The sequence below is a fragment of the Triturus cristatus genome, chromosome 7, assembly GCF_964204655.1.
Source record: "Triturus cristatus chromosome 7, aTriCri1.1, whole genome shotgun sequence".
NCBI lineage: Eukaryota > Metazoa > Chordata > Amphibia > Caudata > Salamandridae > Triturus > Triturus cristatus.
Window position 1 is genome coordinate 619,030,643 of NC_140590.1, and position 6,654 is coordinate 619,037,296.

Consider the following 6,654-nt stretch of genomic DNA (forward strand, 5'->3'; position numbering starts at 1 on the left):
TGCCTTTTTCAAAGGCACTGCAGGGGAACTCGCCATGCCGGCCGCCTGACTACAAAAAACTTGTAATCTGGCAGGCGGGCAGCAGTGACTCTTGGTGGGGCTGGGGCACGGCGGTGGAGGGCCGCCTGCCCCCACACCTCCAAAAGTAGAAATCGGGGCCACCGTATCTCAGGAATCGCTTCCACAATCATTGATCACAATCTGGTGCGTAGCTCCAAAGGAAGATTGCTTCAATTTAAATGATTATTTGGTAGTCTACAATTTGACCTAAAGAGCCAAGGACACTAAGCAGCACTTCTTCAGTTCCACAAACAGGCATTCCATGCCATCCAGGAATCTTTGCGAACACTGGAATTAGTGGGTGAGGTAATTTTGAGATAACTAGCTCAAGCTTCTGACATAATCTAAGTGAAAGCTATCCCTTAACCAACAAAATATTCGGAACTGTGCAATCATTAACATGTTCTTTAAAACATTTTGGCGAGTGGGGTGATGGGCGGAGATTTAAGAAAATAACTGGTCTTAGTAAGTTTGAGCTTGAGTACACTTGCAGTCATCCAGGCAGCTAGGCATAAAATCTTCTAAGGCACTGAATCATCCCTGTCATGTGGGCCACTCTCTGTAATCTGCATACTTATTGAAGTGCAGATCATCGGCTCATTTAAATGTTGAACATTAATATGGACTGTGCAGAGCAAAAGACCACTATACAGCTGACTCCTACTGATGACGACTCATCATGTGAATCCTTTCTTATCAGAAAAAAATGGCAACAGTGCAATGCCAGCTTAGCATCCTGGGTAACCATGCCAAATGATGCAGCGGAAAGGTTTAATCAATGACACCAAGTTCTACTGATAAATGAAGAAAGATAGGGCAAGTCAAACCTCCATCTATGGCCAACACATCGACTAGCACAGAAACCAAAATGATCTCCTTAGTGAGCCTGGATGAAACTTAGATTGACTTGTTAGCTTCAATGAATATCTAATGAATATCTAAATCTGGCCTACTGCCACTTTCTCAAGAAGCTTACACACCCAAAGCAACCCAGGACTGAGTAAAATATTTATTTCAGTAATGGGATAATTACAAACAGATGTTATCAAATTAGTGACCATCGGGGCAATAACATCTGCAAAGTCTTTAGCAACCAGGTTGGTGAATGGGATGAGTTCTGGACATGTGGTCCTTGGAGACTTAAGTGAACCTTAACATATGTGATAAAGAAGAGAATGGCGGCTCAGTGAATTAAAATATTTGCCCAGGATCACAAAATCTGTAACCAGTTAATGAGTCAAGAGCATTATAATTAGGTCGAGTAGATTATTTAAGTCACTAGTCCTGTAGGACTAGTAACATTTATTTTTATTTTTTTAGGCCTCCTGATAAACTATACAGAGCACTAGGCTGCTACTGTTTCAACAAAAATACATCATTCATTATATTTAGCGGATCAGTCAGATTTAGAATACAAAAAATATACAAACCATTCAGCAGTCCATACTAAATGAGTACATTTCGATGTTTCAGCCCAAAGGTAAACTTGACCGGGCTATCATTAGGACAATGTATCGCAAAAAAACAGACATACAATTTAACCTAAATAAAACAAAGGAGAAAGAGGGCACTGAAGTATTAATATTAAATAGGATTCATGTTATGTTATAAATACTTATAGAATGCACAAATACCTGTGGGTGTCTTGGTGTTAGCTCTGCTTACCGAAGGAGCTGACCTAATATTTTGTGAAAAGCCATGTTTTCAAGGCTTTCCCGAAGGTAATCAGGCTGGGCATGGCTTTGATGGGTAAATGTAATGAATTCCAGATTTTAGTGGTACCCAACACAAAACCTTTACCTCCCCAAGAAGAACATTTGAAATTGAGAAGCCTGAGTTTTTTTCTTCCACTGAGCGTAAATTTCTAAGTGGCTCATACCAGCTGAAACTCGTTCCAGGAAAGCTGGGCCAAAATCATGCAGTGCTTTTTTTGTTTTTATGGAGTTTTATATAGCGCGACCTTGACCCACATCGGTTATCAGAGCGCTTTACATAGCACCAGTTGCGTTACATGAGGACACATTCATGTTTGTTAGGCATGGGGAGATTAAGTGATTTGCCCAGAATCACAGGATGTTCAGCATCATTGCCAAGACTCGAACCCAGTTCCCCAGATTCTAGGTCAACCGCCCTAGTCGTTAGGCCAACTCCTCTCCCAAATAGGCTGTACATAAGTCCTTAAACTTAATTCTCTATGTGGGAGCCAATGAAGCTTATGAAGGCCCCTGGAGGCCGACTGATGTTTTGGGATGCCTAGCAACATTTGCGCAGCCGCATTCTGCACGGTTTGAAGTTTATTGAGATGTTGTTGTTGCTTATTGAGATAAAGACTTTTACAATAGTTTAACTTTGGGAGCACTAATGAAGTTACAAAAGTTTTCTGTGTATTTGAGGGTAAGAACTGGAGTATTCTTCTAATAGCCCTTAGGGTGTAAAAAGATGATGATGTGATGGAGTTCATATGGTCTCCAAAAGTAAGTTTGTTGCCCATGACAACCCCTAGGTTTCATGCCTTCTTCACTGGAGAAGGTAGAGTTCCTAATTCTTCTGCCCACCATGACGGGGACCAGAAGGAAACCTGTTTTCCAACCAGAATAACCTCAGTCTTTCCAGAGTTAAGTTTCAAGCAATTGCTGTTCTTCCAATTGCTGTCAGAGCACACACAATTGAGAAATCTGAGTACTGTATTTTGATCTTTATCGGACAGGGACACGATAATTTGTGTGTTGTCGGAATAAGAAGTGAGTTAAAAACCAGACCTAATTAGGATGGCTAGTGATGTGACAAACATGTGATGTGACAAACATTATATAGAGAGGGACTTAGTGAAGACCCGTGGGGCACTCAACAGGGCAGCACAAAATGTTTGGAGGCAAACCCCTTTAAGGCTACAGTTTGCTCTCTCCCACTGAGAAAAGACTTTAGGAGTCTCAAAGCCATCCCCTCAATTCCAATATCGTGAAGTTGCTTGATAAGCAGGCCATGATCGACCATGTTGAATGCTGCTGATAGGTCAAGCAAAACCAAGGGAGCATTCCCTCCCTGGTCAAGAGCAGCCCTGATTTTTTCAGTTGCCTTTATCAGGGTCATCTCACTGCTATGGCCACTTCTAAAACTAAACTGCGTAGGGTCTAGCAGCTGGTTCTTCTCAATTAAGTCCATCAGTTGAAGATCCACTTTCGTTTCCCCAATCTTAGCTGGGAGCGACAGGTGTAATATAGCTGTTCGGATCTGTTAAGTTAAGGCTGATTTTTTTAATGAAGGAAATATCGACGCTACTTTCTAGGTAGCTGGAAATGGTCTGTCTTTTTTATTAAAAATGATTGTGAGATTAAAGTCAATAGTCAGCACTCATAGGGCCGTGCTTGTTCTCCTCTGGGATTGCACCATTAGAGGGGGAGAATTTCTTATAGATTGGTTCAACTTTATCTAAAAAGAAATCGGCCAAGATATCGCAGGAAGATTGGCTATAATCTATAAGATTGCTACAAGGGACCATGGTCAAATTCATGCCTGTCTGGAATAGTTGTAGAATTTTGGAAGGTTTCGATTTTTTGGTTGTAAAACACACTTTTCTCTTTTTTCAGTATGATCTTGTATTCTGCCATACATTATTTAGTATTAGCTTTCTCTGCCAGATTGTACTATCTTCTCTACTTGCGTTCTATTCTCCTGCAGCACTGCTTCTTTTGTCTAAGCGTGTCGGTAGACCAGGGAGCTTATGGCTTATTTCTACGCTGATGCTTGAACTTAACCGCAGCTAAGATGTCTACTGCTTCTTTTATCAAGTTGGAGTAATTAGAAGTAGCCAAATGTGAAATCTTCACACGTTCTGGCTGTACTTGTGTCATATATCTAATTGAATTGCTTAGGTTGGATATGATTCCAGGCCCGTACATTGTAAGACCTATGAGTGGTGGTGTTGAAGGATGTTTTATGGGGTATTTGGATATTAAACCTTACTAAGATGTTCACAGACATCAGGCTTATCCTGCTTAGAAAACCATAGTGAAAATACTATTGAGTGTGTGGCCCGCTGAAAGTGTGGATCCGCACACCACCCGGGAAAGACCGAGACTAGACATCACAAACAAGCAAACTAAAGATAGCGGTGTCAAAAAAAGGAGGACATAAAATGACAAACAGAAAGGTACCATCACCAGATGTGTACACTTACAAAATGGTTAAAAACCAAAAGGGTCCCTCACAGCAAGATATATTAGCACCAGTTAAGCCAGGCCCAGTGTCCACAGTTCGAGGGAAGCATAGATGTTGATTTACAGATTCAAAGCAAGGCCCGCGAGGTCTTTGCAAGATTAGAAAAGTATTGCAGAAAAAGTGATGGCAGGAAACCCATCCCAAAATGACCTCCAAAGTTAGGTGCACGTGAAATATCAAGATTGTTGTTAAGGCATCACCTTAAAAATACAGAAAGGGGTAGGTAGAGATAGCCATATATTCATCGTTGGTAACGTTGTATTTGATACACGGTTCTGCAATTTTATTCTCAAACACAATCACCTCAGGGGGCATGTGGGCAATAGAGGGGCAGAAAATAGAAGGAGGCCAAAACAAGGTAAACTGGTGCCAATCAGATGATGGTTTGTACCTAAAAAAGAAAAAGAGTTCAAGTTTGGTCTCAAAAAAAGTCAGGACGATTGGTGGGTACAAAACGTAAACCACGGCTCAGACTACATAATTCTGATGAACTTAACTCATATGTGGATAAGTTAAAGATTGGGAGAGATGTAGTTACCACTAGTAAAACCTGCTCCGAGTCTGCCTCTCCTTGGATTGCTAAGGTCTCTGTTGGCAAAATTGACCTTGCCCGCATCCTCTCCCTCTAGATCTGCCCTGACCCTTACCTCTGACTGGTGGTGCTGTAGTCACGCTGTTACTGTATGTGAATGTGTTGCAATTCATGCTCATAGTCTTATTCCTTGTCTGCTGAGGCTATCCCAAGCGAACCATAATGTTTTGATGATATATAATTACCCTAGTTGTTAGGATTACAGGTTTTACCCCTGAAGTTGACATTATTATTATTGTTAAGAGACGGGGCCAGCACTTTCTCACCCATCTTATTCCTCATGAGAAAATCATCAACCACCTATTTCTGACTTCCCGGAAGAAAGTGAACCAGGCTTGAAACCACCTCTCATTCATTCAACTTCTAGTGGTGTGGTAACTGACTGAATAAATTAATGTAAAGGTGGCCATGTAAACCATCCTCCACCCATACACAATGAGAGGGTGGTGCCCCCCACGGTCCATCATTGGTGTGTGCCCCTTTGGGGTCCAAAAACAGGGGGCAAAAATCCGGATCATGGTTCCCTCTTTGTGACGCCCAAAGATAAAAGGATCGGAAGGGTAGGACACTGCTTAGGAACTCATCGTCCATCTTTCCTGCGGGCATCTGTCGCCTCACTTGAGCTCCTGGAACTCAACACAATCACCTGTGTACACTAATAAGCGACAGACCGCGTCCCAGTGATATCACTTGTAATTCCTCTAGGTCTAATTCCATCTTCAGGTGCCGCACAGGTTACTCCCAGTTTCAGGAACACAGAGGGAGCATGTCACAGCTCAGCACTACCGACGCACCATCCGCAGGAGATCACTCTAATCACAGCTCATGATGGAGGGAGGAAACGTTCAGCCGTCTGCTCACAGGGCTATATTTTCTGCAATGTGCTGGTTCTTTCACTTTCAGCACCAATGTTTTCAGGCCTCAATGGCGATCAACATTTCAAAACCCAAAGGCGGCAGTGCCCTTTAGTGGCACCTGCAAGAGGTAGCAGTTTTCTATGGCCCCAGCTGGTCATAGAAACTGAATCTCAAACTTAAAGGGCATCAACCTCGTTTCAGCTGAAACTTATTTTAAACCGTTCACTTTCCCTTAAGAATGGCTGGATTACACGTGGGTGTGTGTGAGCAATGCCTTGATAAACTGATGTCAGCAGAAAAATATTTCTTACATTATTGCAGCCAAATACTTGCTAGTCTCCTGGACTCTTGATCTGGGGAGAGTGGACGATGAATACAAACTATTTAACTGAATAAAGATGGTCCAATCTCGCGATGGGGCGCACGCTCTACAAAATAATTGAAAAGCCGCTGTGTCACGGTGCATTCTCGTTCTCGAAGGGGGCGCGGCCGGGTATGTCCAAACATGATCCTCTGCCCTACTGTGCCTCGTGACTCAAGGTTTCCCTTACAGAAGGATGACCAGTGAGGGCCAGTCGCACCTAGGGGTGCTAATCATCTCGTGCAGAGGGGTGGGGGCACGCAGTTCAGCTCACACTGCTCGCACGGGTTACAAGTAATGAAAATGCTGCCCGAAAAACTCTCACTGGTTTGCAAGCTTTAAAGCTCGGACGACTTTTGTTTCGATGCATGTTCTCTAAGCCACAGTGGGCCATAGCAGGGGGCGATCGATAAAACTGGAGGTCGTTATTTATTAATGCGCAGTCTAGCCTCGAACAAGTGTCTGCTTTCCCTACTGCCTACATACACACAGCTCCAGCACTCAGTCACAGTGAAAGCAACATAACGTGTTAACATCAAATGTCATGCAATACAAGACAGTAATAC